Source organism: Eleutherodactylus coqui, chromosome 2, assembly GCF_035609145.1.
Source record: "Eleutherodactylus coqui strain aEleCoq1 chromosome 2, aEleCoq1.hap1, whole genome shotgun sequence".
NCBI classification, from domain to species: domain Eukaryota; kingdom Metazoa; phylum Chordata; class Amphibia; order Anura; family Eleutherodactylidae; genus Eleutherodactylus; species Eleutherodactylus coqui.
This window is the reverse complement of record NC_089838.1, coordinates 76,768,323-76,788,239: the sequence shown is the minus strand read 5'-3', so window position 1 is coordinate 76,788,239 and position 19,917 is coordinate 76,768,323. Positions and strand designations below refer to the sequence as shown.

Genomic DNA, 19,917 nt, shown 5'->3' with positions numbered 1-19,917 from the left:
GCGGCTCTGCAGCTCGGCAGCCTCACGCACGTGCCATGCCTGGCCCACGTCTTTAATTTGGTGGTTCAGTGCTTTATGAAAAGCTACCCTCGCTTGTCAGACCTGCTCGGAAAGGTGCGCCGGCTCTGCGCACATTTCCGCAAGTCCCACACGGACGCTGCCACCCTGCGCACCCTGCAACATCGGTTTAATCTGCCAGTGCACCGACTGCTGTGCGACGTGCCCACACGGTGGAACTCTACGCTCCACATGTTGGCCAGGCTCTATGAGCAGCGTAGAGCTATAGTGGAATACCAACTCCAACATGGGCGGCGCAGTGGGAGTCAGCCTCCTCAATTATTTTCAGAAGAGTGGGCCTGGTTGGCAGACATCTGCCAGGTCCTTGGAAACTTTGAGGAGTCTACCCAGGTGGTGAGTGGTGATGCTGCAATCATTAGCATCACCATTCCTCTGCTATGCCTCTTGAGAAGTTCCCTGCAAAGCATAAAGGCAGACGCTTTGCACTCGGAAACAGAGCCGGGGTAAGACAGTATGTCGCTGGATAGTCAGAGCACCCTCCTGTCTATATCTCAGCGCGGTGAGGAGGAGGAGGAGGAGGAAGATGAGGAGGAGGGGGAAGAGACAGCTTGGCCCACTGATGAGGGTAGACATGCTGCTGGCCTGTCATCCTTTCTGCGTGTATGGCCTGAGGAGGAGGAGGATCCTGAAAGTGATCTTCCTAGTGAGGACTGCCATGTGTTGCGTACAGGTACCCTGGCACACATGGCTGACTTCATGTTAGGATGCCTTTCTCGTGACCCTCGCGTTACACGCATTCTGGCCACTATGGATTACTGGGTGTACACACTGCTCGACCCACGGTATAAGGAGCACCTTTCCACTCTCATACCCGAAGAGGAAAGGGGTTCGAGAGTGTTGCTATACCACAGGACCCTGGCGGACAAACTGATGGTAAAATTCCCATACGACAGCGCTAGTGGCCGAAGGCGCAGTTCCGAGGGCCAGGTAGCAGGGGAGGCGCGGAGATCAGGCAGCATGTACAGCACAGGCAGGCCAACACTCTTTAAGGCCCTTGACAGCTTTATGGCTCCCCAGCAAGACTGTGTCACCGCTCCCCAGTCACGGCTGAGTCGGCGGGAGCACTGTAAAAGGATGGTGAGGGAGTACGTAGCCGATCGCATGACCGTCCTCCGTGACGCCTCTGCCCCCTACAACTACTGGGTGTCGAAGCTGGACACGTGGCCTGAACTCGCGCTGTATGCCCTGGAGGTGCTTGCTTGTCCTGCGGCTAGCGTCTTGTCAGAGAGGGTGTTTAGTGCGGCTGGGGGAATCATCACAGATAAGCGTACCCGCCTGTCAACCGACAGTGCCAACAGGCTAACACTCATCAAGATGAACAAAGCCTGGATTTCCCCAGACTTCTCTTCTCCACCAGCGGACAGCAGCGATACCTAAGCAATACGTAGGCTGCACCCACGGATGGAAGCATCGTTCTGTATCCCCATCAAAAACGGGGACCTTTTCGCTTCATCAATCTGTGTATAATATTCCTCCTCCTGCTCCTCCTCCTGAAACCTCACATAATCACGCCGAACGGGCAATTTTTCTTAGGCCCACAAGGCTCAGTCATATAATTTTTATAAACAATTTTTATACGTTTCAATGCTCATTAAAGCGTTGAAACTTTCACCTCCACCAATTTTTATTTTAACTGGGCTGCCTCCTGGCCTAGTTACCAATTAAGCCACATTAACCAAAGCGATTAATGGGTTTCACCTGACCTCTTGGTTGGCCATGGCCAATTTTTCTGATGTACATTAGTACTGTTGATACAGCAATTTCTGTGGGCCCTCGCCTACAGTGTAATCAAATGAATTTGTAGCCCACCTGCATTAAAGCTGATGTTACATCAGCTATGTTGGGCAATGCAATGGGATATTTTTATGTACCGCCGGTGGGTTCCAGGGAGCCACCCAGGCTGTGGGTCCACAGGGAGTTGTAAATGCATCTGTTTCCACTTCTAAAGAACCCCAGTCTGACTGGGGCATGCAGTGTGGGCCGAAGCCCACCTGCATTTAACATGACATTACCTCAGCTGTGATGGGCAACGCAATGGGATATATTTATGTACCGCCGGTGGGTTCCAGGGAGCCACCCATGCTGTGGGTCCACAGGGAGTTGTAAATGCATCTGTTTTCACTTCTAAAGAACCCCAGTCTGACTGGGGCATGCAGTGTGGGCCGAAGCCCACCTGCATTTAACATGACATTACTACCTCAGCTGTGTTGGGCAATGCAATGGGATATATTTATGTACCGCCGGTGGCTTCCTGGCACCCACTCATGCTGTGGGTCCACAGGGAGTTGTAAATGCATCTGTTTCCACTTCTAAAGAACCCCAGTCTGACTGGGGCATGCAGTGTGGGCCGAAGCCCACCTGCATTTAACATGACATTACCTCAGCTGTGATGGGCAATGCAATGGGATATATTTATGTACCGCCGGTGGGTTCCAGGGAGCCACCCATGCTGTGGGTCCACAGGGAGTTGTAAATGCATCTGTTTCCACTTCTAAAGAACCCCAGTCTGACTGGGGCATGCAGTGTGGGCCGAAGCCCACCTGCATTAAACATGACATTACTACCTCAGCTGTGATGTGCACTGCAATGGGATACATTTATGTACAGCGGGTGGGTTCCAGGGAGCCACCCATGCTGTGGGTGCACACGGAATTCCCATTGCGGAGTTGTACCTGCCTGTGACTATTTATAAAAAACCGCGGTCTGACTGGGGCGTGCAGACACCTTGACAGAATGAATAGTGTGTGGCACATAGGTTCCCCATTGCTATGCCCACGTGTGCAGCTCCAGATGGAGGTGGCACAGGATTGGATTTCTCATTGCTTCTGAACAGCATTGTGGGCTATCGCCCTGCCCCTTTTAAAGAGGGTCGCTGCCTAGCCGTGCCAACCCTCTGCAGTGTGTGCCTGCTTTTCCTGTGGCAGACGCACTTATAAATAGACATGAGGGTGGCGTGGCATGAGGGCAGCTGAAGGCTGGGCAGGGACAGTTTGGTGTGCGCTGTGGACACTGGGTCATGGGGGGGGGGGGAATTGGCAGCATGTAACCCTGGAGAAGTGGCAGCGGAGTGTCATGCAGGCAGTGATTGTGCTTTGTTGGAGGTAGTGTGGTGCTTAGCTAAGGTATGCATTGCTAATGAGGGCTTTTCAGAAGTAAAAATTGTTGGGAGGGGGGGGCCACTCTTGCCGCTATTGTGGCTTAATAGTGGGACCTGGGAACTTGAGATGCAGCCCAACATGTAGCCCCTCCCCTGCCCTATCCGTTTCTGTGTCGTTCCCATCACTTTCTTGAATTGCCCCGATTTTCACAAATGAAAACCCTAGCGAGCATCGGCGATATACAAAAATGCTCGAGTCGCCCATTGACTTCAATGGGGTTCGTTACTCGAAACGAACCCTCGAGCATCGCGAAAAATTTGTCTCGAGTAACGAGCACCCGAGTATTTTGGTGCTCGCTCATCTCTAGTAGTCAGTATTATAGTCCCCAGGACCTCCTGTATGATGCACCACATAGGCTCTTCATAGGGATGGTGTGGGCAAAGACTCCTATCAGAGTTACTGATGATGAGTTATAAGATTCATTAAATGGTATGGGGCATTTTTTAAGAGATTCCAACTCAACAAAATTAAATTAAAAGCGGAAATAAATCTGTCTCTTAGGCCTCTTTCACACGGCACCATAAAAATGCGTGAACAGTCACACAAATCTAACGTTTCTGCACCCGTTCAGACGGCACGGGCCAGGTGCATATACGCCGAGGCCGCAATGCCGTTGCCTTCCCTTTCCTTCCCGGCTCACCTTCTCTCACCTTCCCTCTGGCTGTTTGCAATTGGAGTGGACGGGGACAGGGGAGGAGCGAAGCACCCGCCCAGTTGTCTGCAGCCAGCAATGTGAGGGGGGAGCTCAGCTTCGCCCCCTCGCATTGCAAATAGCTGGAGGGGAGGAGAGACGAGGAGAGAAGAGGGAGGGAGTTTAGTAGTCACGCTGCTTAACTCCCTCCCACCTCCCTTCTTTGGCTGCTGTTATTGGCTCCCACAGGAGCCTATGCAGCGGCCGACGTATTCCGTCCGGAAAGATAGTTCCAGGACTATCTTTTCGGCCGGCGTGAAGGGCATGGCATTATATTGGCCCGGCTGGGCACTTTCATGTCACGGGAATACAGCCATGTGATCTGATGCATTGGCATCAAATGCATCAGATGGTAATAGAGTCCAAGACAGCACAGCTCCATCAAACCCTCAGGGTGGGACCATCCAATGTGCACGCCACAGCAGGGAACTGGATCGCTCAGCCCCAAAACAGCACAGTAGATAAAGGAGACCGTCACAGCAGGAAGTGATGCAGTTAAAACATTTTTATTGCTCCAGACACCATAAGACGTTTCGATCAATAGGTTGATCTTTAACGTCGTATGGTGTCTGGAGGAATAAAGAAGTTTTAACTGCATCACTTCCTGCTGCCACGGTCTCCTTTATCTAAATTGCATCAGATGGTAGTGTATATCGGCTGGCCATGAAAACGACGGCTGATATACGCTCGTGTGAAAGAGCCATTAACGACAGTTTTAAAATCTCCTCTGATGTGTACAAATTTGTTGCCCTAATTGGCATGGCAAAATGAAATGGTTACATTAATTGTGTGCAGTTGTGATGAATCCAGTTTGAGTGTTTGTGTAAATGTTCAACGACAACTGTACCTTTAGTGTATGCAGCCTGACTGCACATAAATGAGGGCTAATACAGGATATATGACTATTACACCTTGGAGGGAGCTTTGATACAGCAGCCATAGAATATATGAAATCTAATTGTACTTATATATATGCCTCAGATAAAAAAATAATTGTAACATGCTCCATCAGATGCAGTATCACTGAGCATTATCTATAGTGGGGAATAACCGCACAATATGGTTACATACAGGGTATTATATGGGCATACATGGAGTGCCTATGTTTCTCTAGTGTGGAGCTGCAAGGATTCAATGCATAAGGACTACATTTGTCATAAAATAATTGGTTGATATTGGCTGAGTTTAACTCCTAAACAAATTGGCATGGCTGCATCACTCTTTGGTAAAAAGAAATCAAGTTCCTAGAAGGAGTTGTTTTTTTCTGCAGAACTCAACATGCAGTTACATCTCAGGTAGATATGTAAATGATTAGAGTTGTGGCATGATAAGATAAGTGGTCTTGCCACCTGAGGCCCTAAAAGTGGTTCTAGCCTCGGCCTATAAAAAGGCTCTCAGAGGCTTCTTGTGTGGAGTGGACCTCCTTTTCCTTGTTTAGAGCTTGTTGACCACTAGACGCCTCTACAATGCAATTGAAGAGATTTTGTCAGGTTAACAGAGTTTGAGGCGCATTACTGGAATGTTACAAGCTAGATGGTCAGATCAACAAATTGCCCGCTATCTAGGCAGACTGTTAGGAGGTGTTGGGACCAGTAGATGTGTGAGGGAACTCACACAAGGCTACCGGGCTCAAGATGCTCTCAACAGACAACCAGTCGAGAGGGTGGTCTGATTATCCAACAAGCATGAGTAGCTCCAACTGTTTAACTGTCAACCACCCACCGTCGCCTCTGTTTGCAGTGGTATTGTGAATGACAAAACTGGACTGCTGCGGAGTGGAACCAAGATGCCTGCAGTGACAAATCCGGGTGTAGTTTGGGCACTGACGAGACCTAGTGGTGAGCGCCATAAACCTGTCTTTGCTTTGGAGCAGCACACTGCCCCCACTGCCGGTGTGATCATCTGGAGTGCCATCAGATATGACAGTCAGCCACCGCTAGTAGTGATATAAACTTATGCTCAGTGATAAGTTCACAGGATCCTGCAGCCACATGTGTTGACTCTCATGGCAGGGTTTCCAAAAGACATTTTCCAGCAGGATAATGCTCGGCCGCATGTCACAGCAATGTCTCCACAACATTGCTACAATTCTATGGTCTATTCGGTCCCCAGATTTTATCGCCAATAGAACATGTAGGGGACCATCTTGCACGCCAACTTTGACAACCAACGAGTTTGCACAATCTAGATGACACGTGCAAAACACAAGGCCTGTGAGACGAATCTGGCCTGCGACCTATGGCCCACGTGCCAACGGCCACTAACCACTGTAGTGATTACTGGCTGGGGTGCTGCAGCTCCCTGCCGGTAATCACGCAGTGACACTAATCTCAGTGCACACTCTGACGTCAGTGTGCACCCGGGATCCTCCTCCCCTGAGTCCTCTCCTCCTTAGTTCCACAGTATTTAATGCCTGCGTATTTAGGCACGCAAAAAAGAACACAGATGGGCCCATTGAAATAGTGCACAAATATGCAGTGAATACACAGGTTTCCTGTGCATTTACTGCGTGTTTGCATGGCCCATTCACTTTCTACGGCCTATTGCAGTGTGTAGCATCCAACAAAATAGGTCATGCTATGTGAAAATATACATTCCTGTGAATTAACTCATTGAAATCAATGGCTTCTATTCACTGCATATTATGTACGCAAATACATTTGTGTGAACAAGCCCTTACTATACAGTCTTACAATTGGCCATTTGAAGGTAACCATAAGGCTGTTGTGGCCCTCAGTAAAAATGAGTTTGACACCCCTGATCTAGATGCTCCGATACAACAAATGTGGACTGATGTACCACAGGATAACCTACGGAACCTGTATATCTCCATGCCAATCTGTATCACATCTTCCATCCAAGCCAGAGGAGGCCCAGCAGGGTACTAGAGCCTCCCTTCAATTATCCTTTTGCTCCGATATTATGATTGTTTATTTTTATCTACGTTACAATCAAACATATGAAGTTTCATTTAATTCCAACAACTCCTTCTGAGGATGGGATTGTTTTTGACAATGAGTATACTTTAACAGGAATGGTCCACTCTTAAGTGTAACACTTTTATACTATTTGTAAAATTGCATGGTTAGCCATTTTGACTGGTGGCCAAAGGAAAAGTTGTTATTTTGGTAGCATATTTCTTTCCTATTTCTGTTAGGGCTTATTCACACAAGCGTATATCGGCTGACGTTTTCACAGACGGCTGATATATGCTACCATCTGATGCATTGGATTCTAATATGTTGGCCGCTGCATAAATTCCTATTGGCGCCTATGACATTGGTCAAAGAAGGGAGGTGAGAGGGAATTTAGCAGCATGACTGAAAAACTCCCTCCCCCTTCTCTCCTCCCTTTGCAGCTGTTTGCAATGGGAGAGGGTGGGATGGGGGCAGAGCTAAGCTCCACCCCGTCCCCTCCCATTGCTGGCTGCAGACAAGGGTGAGAGCTTAGCTCTGCCTCCATCCTGCCCCCTCCTATTGCAAACACCCAGAGGGGAGGAGAGAGGTAGCGAGTCGCCAAGGGGGAGATAAGGTATTGCGGCCTCGGCATGTATGCGCTGAGCTCGCGCTGTTCGCGTGTTTCCACGGTGCTGGCGGGTGCGTGTAAAAACGCTTATGGATGTGTGAATAAGCCCTCAGTTGTATGATATTGGCCTGTTAGCTCTTCTCAGTTTGCTAAAATCTCCATTTTCTGGCAAGGAAATAAAGCAACAAACCCTAATTTATTGTTATGCATCCTTGGATCCCTTCATGCGATCAGGATTATGTATATAGGCGGTTTGTCGGTGGTTATTTTCTACATGCTAATAAGACTTTTACATTTGTAACTAATTTGGCTTTAGTGTTGTAATCTTTATAATTCATTTTACATTAAAATAGAGAAGAAGAAACTTCAGTTGATCTGTTTACATCGCTGCTTCTACCTTGTGCATTGTCACAACCACTCAGCTCAGAAGAAAACATTTGATCAGATTATCTATGTGTTCACGGAATATTCCTCCAGGGAAACCTTAAAGCTTCTCTCTTTATCTTAATACTCTTTGCTGCCCATCTCATGCAATAAGAGACAAGCTACCTTATCTACAGACAGGTCATCTGTTCAGCTAATGGAAATAAAATTGTACAATTTCCTTAATATTCCTTGCGCCAACCACCAGGCGGGTATAATAGAATTTAACCTGCCTCCTCTATATAACTCAGCTGTGCACAACGAATGGCTACATTTCCTTCTGTGAAAGTGCATCTGAGATGTTGATGTTCTGCACTCTGTGCCCTCAGATCTTCAGCATCAATCAAGAGGTAGGTTTCTTTTATGTGTTCCTCTACATAGCAGCAATAAATGTGCATTTAGATGAAACAGCTCTAAGAATAAAATATTCTATCGACAATTTTATTTTATGGGAACCTATAAAACTAGTTGGTTGATGGTGGAAAATAATTGAACACAAATGACCCGGTTTTCTTTATTTGCGATTATTAGAAGATATGAAAGGTGTAATAAGATGTCTTGGTCATATTGTGCGTTTTGCTGTGATTTTTATAAAATTATGGCAAAGCCAGATAGGATCTCCATGTGTGAATACAACCTTATATACCAGTCTATTCTGAATATATTTAAGGTGGACATGTGAACATCGACCTACACGATTGTAATTTATTTATAGCTAGAGGGATGAATATATACTCAAGACCAGACATATATCACCAAACAAAAACAAAGTAAGGGAAATCTGACCCTACACCTCCAAAGTAAGGGAACCCTACCTAAAAGTCTGACGATCGTCCTGATAAGTATGGCCATACACAAAAACCTAGGGCAAATCTGACTCGCCTTGGGAGGAATTAGGGAAAGAGGCAGAAGATGCAGATCAGGCAGAGAACAACAGACAGGAGCAAAGCAAATTCAGGCACAAGTAACTACAGACAGGACTTAGTTCAGACACGGGTGTCCGTACACCTATGATTCAGACATGTATCAATGAGGACTTAGTTCAAGGGGTTCAAACATGAACCAAGTGGGACTTAGTTCAGACATGAACCGAGCAGGACTTAGTTCAAGGAGTTCTGACATGAACCAAGCGGGACTTAGTTCAAGGAGTTCTGACATGAACCAAGCAGGACTTAGTTCACACTGACCAGGCGTCTGCACACCTACAGACGGAGTGGTTTCAGACATAAACCAAACAGAAACATGCAGACCACAAATCAGATGGATAGAACAAGACACAAACAAAGATCTGCACAGCATGCAGCATGCATCATAACATCAGTCAATTTCTATTGGGAAGGGCTGACCTATTTTATCCTTTTTAGGGTACAGTCAGGAGATATAAAGGTGTATATAATGACCAACATCCTATAGCAAGAGGGGCTGTTATTTATGTTTGCAGACCCCAGGCTGTAGCAATCCACACAACAGTCAAATCAACCCAAAACCTGCAGGGATATAACCCTGAAAGTGCTTAGCACTAGAAGAGCCAGGAGTCCAAACTATCATGACGTGGCATAAGCTTTGATTAGCCTGACCTCATAGCTTATATCTAACGTTCACAGACTTAATTGAATCACTGGCGCAGTAATTGTATCATGCCATTTATAATATCTGCAACATGAACAGTTACCAAATCTCATCACTTTCACATTCTGTTCTATGTCAAACACCAGACTTAAAATGACTGAAGAATGATGACAACACACTACAGTCTATATAACTCATACATATATAGACACTGACAATGGCATCAATAGAAAAAGGGGAAATATTTAAAATTAGATCAGAACTGAGATGGATTGGTCTTGCTTACTTTATTCTATTCTACAGTTTCATTAATCCCTTAGTGACGAAGCCTGTTAGTGTCTAAATGACCGGCTAATTTTTCAGTTTTTTTCATTGTCGTATTCTTAGAGTCATAACTTTTCAATTTTTTCATCAACATAGCCATATGTGGGATGGTTTTTTGTAGGACAAGTTGTATTTTTTAATGGCATCATTTTTGCGTAAATGTAATGTATTGTATAACTTTTATTAATTTTTTTAGGGAGTGGGATTGGGTAAAAAAGAAATTTGTTTTTTTGGATTTCACTTTAAGGGTGTCTTTCCACTAGCGTTTTTTTAACGCTGCAATATTGCTGCGTTTTTTTCACGCGATTGTCAATGGGACTTTCTAATGTTAAAAACGCATCACACAAAAATTGCAAAGCACGAACTTGATGCGTTTTTAACATTAGAAATAGAGATGAGCGAGTATACTCACTAAGGCTAACTACTCGAGCGAGTAGTGCCTTAGTCGAGTATCTGCCCGCTCGTCTCTAAAGATTCGGGCTGCCGGCGCAGGTGAGAGGTGAGTTGCGGCGGTGAGCAGGGGGGAGAGGGGGAGAGAGAGATCTCCCCTCCATTCCTCCCCGCTCTCCCACGCCGTTCCCCGCTGGCACCCCAATATTTAGAGACGAGCAGGCAGATACTCGAATAAGGCACTACTCACTCAACTAGTTTGCCTTATCGAGTATCCTTATTCATCTCTAATTAGAAAGTCCCATTGACATCTGCGTTAAAAAAACGCTGCGATATTGCAGCATTAAAAAACCACTAGTGGAAAGGCACCCTAAGGGCGACTACCTACTACAGTTTTTTTTCACTGCGAAATTTGCAGCTTTTTTTTCTGCAGGGGTCTATGGGACTTGTAATGTTAAAACCGCAATCGCGCAAGATCGCAATTTACCGCAAAATCGCGATTTTGCGCAATCACGATTTTAACATTACTCGATCGAGCATTGTCCTTAGCGAGTACCTGCCCGCTCGGAAGAAAAAGTTCGGCTGCCGGCGTGGGTGAGAGGTGAGTTGCGGCAGTGAGCAGGGGGGAGCGGGGGGAGAGAGGGAGAGAGAGATCTTCCCTCCGTTCCTCCCCGCTCTCCCCGGCTGCTCCCTGCCCCCTGCCGACAACCGAATCTTTTCATGTTTCATTTTTTTATAGTACACATGAAAATGAGGATTTACACTCCAAAATGGATACCCCATTTGTCCTGGCTTCAGAAACATACCCATTGTAGCCCTAATCTTATGGTTGTATGCACAACAGGGCCCAAAATGAAAGGAGGAGCCAGTGGCTTTCAGAACAGACATTTTGCTTGAAGGAGTTTTAGTCCCCATTGCCCACTTGTAGAGCCCTTGAGCGGCTAAAACGATGGAGGACCCCCACAAATGACCACATTTTGAAAACTAAACCCCTTAACGAATTCATCTAGGGGTGTAATGCGTATTTTGGCCCTGTACTTTTTGAATGAATCTAAGCAAAGCAGAAGGAAAATTATTTTCTTTTTGGAAATTATGTCATCTTAAAAACAGTTTTTTTGTACAGCACACACATGAATGAAGATGTTCACCCCAAAATGGATCCCCCTGTTTCTCCCATGTTCAGAAACATACCCATTGCGACCCTAATCTCATGTCTGGATGCACAAAGGGGCGCAAACCAAAAGGAGCATTACACTTCAACTGGTTTTTAACTTTTACGTGATCGGTATTATCCATTGGATAACGACGTCCACCTGATTGGGAACCGCTCACTGCGGCCCTCAGTCACTGCTCCAGCCTCTCGGCTACCTTTAATAGCCAGGAGCAAGGAAACTTTAAATTTCCTAAGCCCTCCCCAGCTTCTGCACTTACATCAGCCATATTGCCGATGGGTGCATGCGCTGAAGTTGGGGAAAGGTCCGCGGGTAAAGATCCCGTTGGGTGACATCGCTGGAGGCCTTAGGTAAGTAATTTCACCTTCTCTCATGTATAGGATCCATGACAGGAGGTGAAATGTTACCATTTTTTTTACTTTTACATAATTGCCATTATCCATTGGATAATGGTGATCACGTGACCAGGGACAGCATACCGCGGATCCACGTGAAATCTCCAGGCTCTCAGGTACGTTTTGTAGCCAGGAGCAGGGGGATTTTAAATTACCCTGGCAATCTGTGGCTTTTGCGCATGCGTCCACCATTTTGGTGACGGGCGTGTGTGCAGAAACCGGCGGATGGTCCACGAAGCAGGGTGCCTTAGGTATGTAATTTCATCTCTGTGAGGGGAGATGAAACTTAAACTTTTTCAACTTTTTTTTTTTTACCTTAAATGATTACTGTGATCCATTGGAAAACAGCAATCATGTGACAGGGAACCGCATCGCGGATGATGTGAGTGAGTAGTTTACTTTCATGTGATTGCTGCTATCCATTGGCTAGCCCCAATTGCATGAACGGGGGTTGCATTTCCTGGCCCCCCATGACAGCTCCAAGTTGTCGGCTACCTCCATCAGCCGTCAGCATGGAACTGTCACATCCACAGTCCGTGTAGCTTTAATCCTCAGAGGAAGCATTTTTTTTTTGTCCCTGCGGATTAAAGCCCACTTAGCTAGGACGTAAAAAGGCAATATGGCCGTCACTAAAGGGTTAATCTATAATGTAGATGCCAGAAAACGATCCCCTAATTCTCAATAGCAAAGCCAGATATGTGTACACTTAGGAGTCCTCTCTCTAGGAGTTTTGCAGACAAAGAAATGATATTTTCCTTTACAATCACAGTTCAGGGTTGATCTGTCATGACTTACCAAACCATCTGATGGTACTGTGACAGGAGCAAGCAGCGCCATCGAAAGTACTCCATCAGCCCACTGATTTATGTGAGGAAGACAGGAAGGGGTTAAAAACAAAAATACACTCAGATGTATGTGTATTCTGTGTAAAAGCTTCTCTCCCTCCTCCAATTTCATCTGTCAAGACATGCAGGGAGTCAAAGGATTTCTATAGCACAGAGCCTCGAAAAATGTGTTACTTTATTGCTACAAGTTTTTCCTGTATGTTCCAATATTGGTTACCATGGTGATCGCAGGACTGCGACCCAAACTAATGAGGTCCTGATGATGGCACTAGGACCAGAGGTAGTTAGTGAGACTGGGATCTGGATGTTGGGATTCCTATGGGGGACACAATCAGCAGCAGAAGAATGGACGTAAAGATACATCAGGTCTACAAGACGGCACGTAGTGCGGAGCGGTCTTCAAAAGATTAACTCCTTAAGGCCTCATGTCCACGGGGAAAATCAGATCCGCGGCAGATTCTCCATGGAGAATCTGCAGCGGGTCCCTCCTGCCCCGCGGACATGAGCGCCGAAAATAGCAATTTAAAAGCATTTACCTATCCGGCGCGGGCGACGAAGCTCTGCTCTTCCTCACGGCCGGATCTTCATTTTCGGCCGGCGGATGAATTCCTGACGCCGGCGGCACGTCGCCGGCACGTTGTCGACGTGCCGCGCGCATGCGCCGGGCACATCCGCCGAGCCGAAGCAAGGGAGATGCGGCCGTGAGGAAGAGAAGAGCTTCGCGGTCCGCTGCGGGTGAGTAAATGCTTTAAATTCCTATTTTAGGTCTCCCGCGGATCCGGACGGCTTCCATAGGCTTCAATAGAAGCCCGCGGGAGCCGTCCCCGCGGGAGACCCGCATGAAAATGGAGCATGGTCCAGATTTTTTCATGCTCCATTTTTTTTTAAATCACTTTTATTGACGATCCGCGGGTATTTATGTACCCGCGGGTGGTCAATGCATCCCTATGGGGTGCGGATCCGCATGCAGGAAATCCGCTGCGGATCCTAAATCCTATTTTCCCCGTGGACATGAGCCCTTAGACCCTTTTTTTGTCCTTTTTAGGTTTTCCTCTCCACTTTTAAAAAATGATAACTCAACACAGCTTTCTGAGGGCTTGTTTTTTGCTACTATTTAATGAACGGAAAAACTTTTTAAACATTATAAGTGGAGCGAAACGGTAAAAACAATTCTGTTATCTTTTCTATTGGTATCATTTTGGGGGTATATACGACTTTTTGATCGCTTTTTATTACATTTTTCTCTTGGAGATGGTGCAACCAAAAAAGTGCAGTTCTATTGTTGTACATTTTTCTTTCTGACAACGTTCACCATGCGGGATACGTAATGTGTTACTTTGATAGATCGGACTTTTATGGACGCAGCGATAACAAATTTGTTTTGGGATTTTAGAGTTTTGATTTTGTTATTAGAACTATAGGAAAAGTTTTTTTAAGCTTTTACTACCTTTTATTTTTCCTAATAAAAACTAAATAAACTTTTTTAAACACACTTTTATGTGTTTTTTTGGTAGTCCCCATAGGGAACTTGAACTTGTGATCGTTTGATCGCTCCTGCAGCATAATATGTTTGGGGGGTTTGTATTTAGATTTTTCTTATTATAAATATAGCAAAAGGAGAGTTGTTGCATTTTTTAGTCCCCATAGGGGAGAAGGACTTGAGAAAGTTTGGTCACTCCTGCATATGAGGTCAGACCACACAGGGAACATTGGGGGACATTTAAAAAGGCTTTACATAGGTTTGCTGGCAAAGAAGTTGCAAGTTTGGCTCAAGGGTTGCTTGCACAAAAATGTTGCAACTTTTCAGCCTTGTGCACTGCCCTCACCACTTTTGAGGAAAGTGAGCGGTGTGTGGCGGGAGGGGAGTGGCCAAACCGGACTGAGAAGTTTATGTATAATAACTGCGATAAAGTGGCATAAATTATGCCAGAAATATACGTCCGTTTGGGACAAGCTTTATATGTCTGTCAAGACGCCATGCAGCTGTCAGGGGTGTGCTTAATATGTGAGGGGGAGCGTGCAGCTTTATTTATTAACTGGGAAATTATAAGCCTCGAAATCCTGGACTTCTCAAATTTTGCTTACTTACTACTGGGGCCACCAATATAAGAGACACTTACCAGTGGGGCCACTGTCACTACTGGGGCCACCAATATAAGGTACACTTACCAGTGCGGCTACTGTCACTACTGGGGCCACCTATATAAGGGAACTTACCAGTGTGGCCACTATCACTACTGAGGGCCACCAATATAAGAGACACTTACCAGTGGGGCCACTGTCACTACTGGGGCCACCAATATAAGGTACACTTACCAGTGCGGCTACTGTCACTACTGGGGCCACCTATATAACGGAACTTACCAGTGGGGCCACTATCACTACTGGAGGCCACCAATATAAAAGACACCAGTGGGGCCACTATCACTATTCGGGCCACCAATATAAGAGAGACTTACCAGTGGGTCACTGTCACTACTGGGGCCACCAATATAAGGTAGACTTACCAGGGGGCCACTGTCACTACTAGGGCCACCAATATAAGGGAACCTTACTAGTGGGGCCACTATCACTACTGGGGCCACCAATATAAGAGACACTTACTAGTGGGCCACTTTCACTACTGGGGCCACCAATATAAGGGAACTTACCAGTGGGGCCACTATCACTACTGGGGCCACCAATATAAGGTACACTTACCAGTGGGGCCACCAATGTAGCAGACACCTACCACTGGGGCCACTATTTCTACTGTGGACACCAATATAGGGGCCACTTACCAGTGGGGCCACCAATATTGGAGATACTTACCAGTGGGGCCACTATCACTACTGGGGCCACCAATATAAGAGACACTTACCAGTAAGGCCACTATCACTACTGGGGCCACCAATACAAGGGACACTTACCACTGGGCCACCAATGTAAGGGACACTTACCAATATAGGGGACACTTACCACTGGGGCCACTATTTCTACTGTGGCTACCAATATAGGAGACACTTACCAGTGGGGCCACCAATATAGGAGACACTTACCAGTGGGGCCACCGATATAGGGGACACTTACCAGTGGGGCCACCGATATAGGGGACACTTACCAGTGGGCCACTACCACTACTAGGGCCACCAATATAAGGGACACTTACCAGTGGGGCCACTATCAGTACTGGGGCCACCAATAAAAGGGACACTTACCACTGGGGCCACCAATATAAGGGACACTTACCACTACAGCCACCAATATAGGGGACACTTACCACTGGATCCACCAATATAGGGGACACTTACCACTGGGTCCACCAATATAGGGGACACTTACCACTGGGTCCACCAATATGGGGGACACTTACCAGTGGGGCCACCACTATAGGGGACACTTACCAGTGGGGCCACTATTACTATAGTTTTACAATTACAATCAGCCCAATGAAGACCGCCATAAGGACTCATTCATATGGGGGTATGAGTAATGCGAGTCTCGCAGCGTTGTGCTCATCGCAGCCCCTGCTGTCAGAGATGGCGTACGGCTGCGATAGGCACTGCGCATACCAAGGACTATAAAATCACGACATGCGCAGAGTGATTTTTTTTCCACATTCCTTATTAAACGCTGTCCTTTCGCTGTGAGGGGCTTCAAGGGCTTCATATGAAACGCAGGGGAATAGAGCATGCTGGGATTTATTTCTCCTGCGTTTTATACAGATGTCGCCTCGCAGCTCCGACGCTGGTGTGCATGGGAGAATGAAAGTCCATAGACTCATTGCCTCCATTCACTGCGATTTACGGGCAGAAACTTTGCGAGCGTAGTACACGGTGACCATACGCCCGTGTGAATGAGCCCTAAGGGCTTCTACCCACTAGTGTTTTTTTTAGCGCTGCTATATCGCTGCATTTTTTTCAATGGGACTCTCTAATGTTAAAATCGCATCGCACAAAAATCGCGAAGCACAAACTTGTGATTTTTGTGCGATGTGATTTTAACATTAGAAAGTCCTGTTAGAAAAAATGCAGCGATATCGCAGCGCTAAAAAATCGCTAGTGGGTAAAAGCCCTTAGGCTGGTGTGGCCGTCAGTACAACTAGAGGAAAGCAGGTTTTTATACTGACACAGAAGGGGGATCTTCACTGTAAGGGCTCCTTCCCACGGACGGATTTCCGCCGCGTAATACGCGGCGAAAATCCACCACGTTGCCCGCAGCTATTAGGTTCTATTGAACCTAATAGGTCAATGCTCACGGTGCGGAATTCCATCACGGAATTCCGCACCGTGAAATCACCCGTCCTCACCCGCGGTTTGCTCTATTTGCCACGGGTGTACGAGCGGACGGCTTCCATTGCAGTCAATGGAAGCCGTCCGTCACGCTATCTTCCGCTGTAGCACAGCGGAAGATAGCGTGAAACCGCTTCCCCGCCCACCGCTTCTCCGTCATGTGACGCTGTGGGCATGTCATATGACGCGGCCGGCGCGTCCCGCGCTCTATGCGGGACGAAGCGTCATGCGGGACGGAAGACGCCGGATCCAGAGGTAAGTATTGGGGTCTCTGGGGGGGCGCCGTGACGGGCTCCGCTGCGGAATTCCGCGGCGGAGCCCGTCACGGCCGTGGGAAGCCTGCCTAAGAGCAGTGAGACTGTAGAACTGTCTGCCTGAGGATGTGGTGCTGAACTTGATAAAAGAGTACAAGGTGCGTCTGGGCGCATTTCTTGAGTGATACAATATTATATGTTATAGTCATTTATAACTTCAGGAGGGTCGGTGATCCGGGGAGGAATGTTTTTCCTTTAAATGCCGAAATTGTTTTTTTTTTGCCTTCCTCTGGATCAACATAGGGGGGTAATAGGCTGAACTGGGTGAACAAGTGTGTGTGACACCTCCACCTCTGTGTCCTAGCTCCTCTGAAGACAGTTAGGCCTCATGTCCACAGCGGGTCACCCGCAGAGTGATCCACGCCCGATAGGGATGCATTGGACACCCGCAAGTAATTAAATACCTGCGGATGTCATTTTCTTTCCCCTGAGGCGTGGATTGCATGTGCTCCATTTTAGTGCGGGTCTCCCGCAGGCTTCTATTGCAGCCTATGGAAGCCGTCCGGAACCGCGCCACACCCGCTGCTGAATTTCTACTCTGCCGCGGGAGAGCAGAAGTTAAAAAGTAAAAAGAGTGCACGGCACATGCGCGCGGCACGCTGCCAGAGTGCCGAGCACATCCGCCGGGCCAGAAAAAGAAGATCCGGCTGCGACAGAGGGCAGATGCGTAGCATACGGACAGGTAAGTAAAATGTTATTTTCAGGCCTCATGTCTGAGGGGCAGGAGGGACCCGCTGTGGGATTCTGCATGGAGAATCTGCGGCAGGCCTGATTTTCCCCGTGGACATGAGGCCTAAAGGCCTCATGTCCACGGTAAAAAGATTATTTAAAATCCGCAGCGTTTTTCCCGCATGCGGATCCGCGCCCCATAGGGATGCATTGGACACCAGCAGGTAGTTAAATACCTGCGGATGTCATTTCACCCTTTGGGGCACGGATTGCGTGTGCAGGAAAAAAAAACGCGGTATGCTCCATTTTAGTGCGGGTCTCCCGCGGGGACGGCTCCCATTGAAGCCTATAGAAGCCGTCCGGATCCACAGTACACCCGCGCCTGAATTTCTGCTCTCCGCGTGTGGGAGCACAGGAGAGCAGGAGTTCAAAAAATATGGAGTGCACGGCGCGTGCGCGCAGCACGCTACCGGTGTGCCGAGCACATTCGCCGGGCCGAAGAAAGAAGATCCGGCCGCGACGGAGGGCAGATCCGCAGCGTCCGAACAGGTGAGTAAATTCTTCCTTTTAGCCTTATGTCCACGGGAAAGGAGGGACCCGCTGCGGGATTCTCCATGAAGAATCCGCGGCGGGCCTGATTTTCCCCGTGGACATGAGGTCTAAGGCTGGGTTCACACAGGGCAGATTTGCTGCGGATAGCCGTTGCATATCCGCACTGCGGCAAAACCGCTGCGTTTGCAGTGCAATGCAGCACAAATGAGATTTGCCAAAAAGCTGTTCTCACAGGGCGGATTTTTTCCGCACAGCCGCAGTGCGGAAATGCAACTGCATCGCGGTTTTAAAAGATGCAGCATGTTCATTCTTTGTCGCGGTTTTTCTGTTGCGGTTTTGACACAGAAGAACTGCTTCTGCGGCAAAACCGCTTCAAAGGTTAATTTGGGCTTGTGGATTTTGCTGCGTATTTTCGTGCAGAAAAATCCACACGCGTTTTTTCCGCGGCGCTTTTTAACTTTTTGTCGCGTATTTGGTGCGGATTTGGCTGCGTCCATAGAAGTCTATGGACAAAAAAGCGCTGCAGAAAAGACCAAAGAATGAACATGCTGCATCTTTTAAAACCGCGCCGCAGTTGCATTTCCGCACTGCGGCTGTGCGGAAAAAATCAGTCCGGTGAGAACAGCTTTTTGGCAAATCTCATTTGTGCTGCATTGCACTGCAAACACAGCGGTTTTGCCGCAGTGCGAATATGCAACGGCAATCCGCGGCAAAACTGCAGCAAATCTGCCCTGTGTGAACCCAGCCTTAGGCCGGCTTCACACGAGCGTGACGGGGTCCGCCGCGGAATATTCCGCAGTGAAGCCTGTCACGGCGCCTGCAGAGACCCCATACTTACCAGTGGAAGATAGCGTGAAGACGCTTCCCCGCCCACCGCCGTCGCGTCATGTGACACGCCCACCGCGTCACGTGACGCGCCGGCCGCGTCATATGATGCGGCGGCGGTAGGCGGGAAAGCGTTTTCACGCTATCTCCCGCTGTGTTACAGCGGGAGATAGCGTGAACGGACAGCTTCCATTGACTGCAATGGAAGCCGTCAGCGCGTACAGCCGCGGCAAATAGAGCATGCCGCGGGTGAGGACGGGAGATTTCACGGTGCGGAATTCCGCGGTGGAATTCCGCACCGTGAGCATTGAGCTATTAGGTTCAGTAGAACCTAATAGCAGGGGGCAACGCAGCGGATTTTGGCCACGAATTTACGCGGCGTAAATCCGTTCGTGGGAAGGAGGCCTTAGTCTCCTCCACAGCACGCAGTCCCCCACGCATATTAACAATTTCTGTAACAGCTCTGCCGTATTCAGCAACCTGATTGGTTCTGATTCACAAATCCAGCAACCTGATTGGTTGTTTGGGTTGGCTGATTCAACTTGATTGGTTGTTTGGGTTCCCTGATTTAACCTGATTGGTTGTTAGTGCCGAACTTGAGTGTAATATACATATATGCGTCGAATCAGCCAACCCAAACAACGAATCACTGTGAATCAGCCAACCCAAACAATCTCGAATCAGCCAACCCAAACATTAGGTTGAGAATCGAGCAG

General features: G+C 47.7%; 1 protein-coding gene across 1 annotated transcript in view; it reads left to right on the top strand.

The window, feature by feature from the left end:
* MAT2B (methionine adenosyltransferase 2 non-catalytic beta subunit) overlaps positions 1 to 19,917 on the top strand; it is a 46,550-nt gene that overhangs the window by 8,982 nt on the left and 17,651 nt on the right. The window lies entirely within an intron of this gene.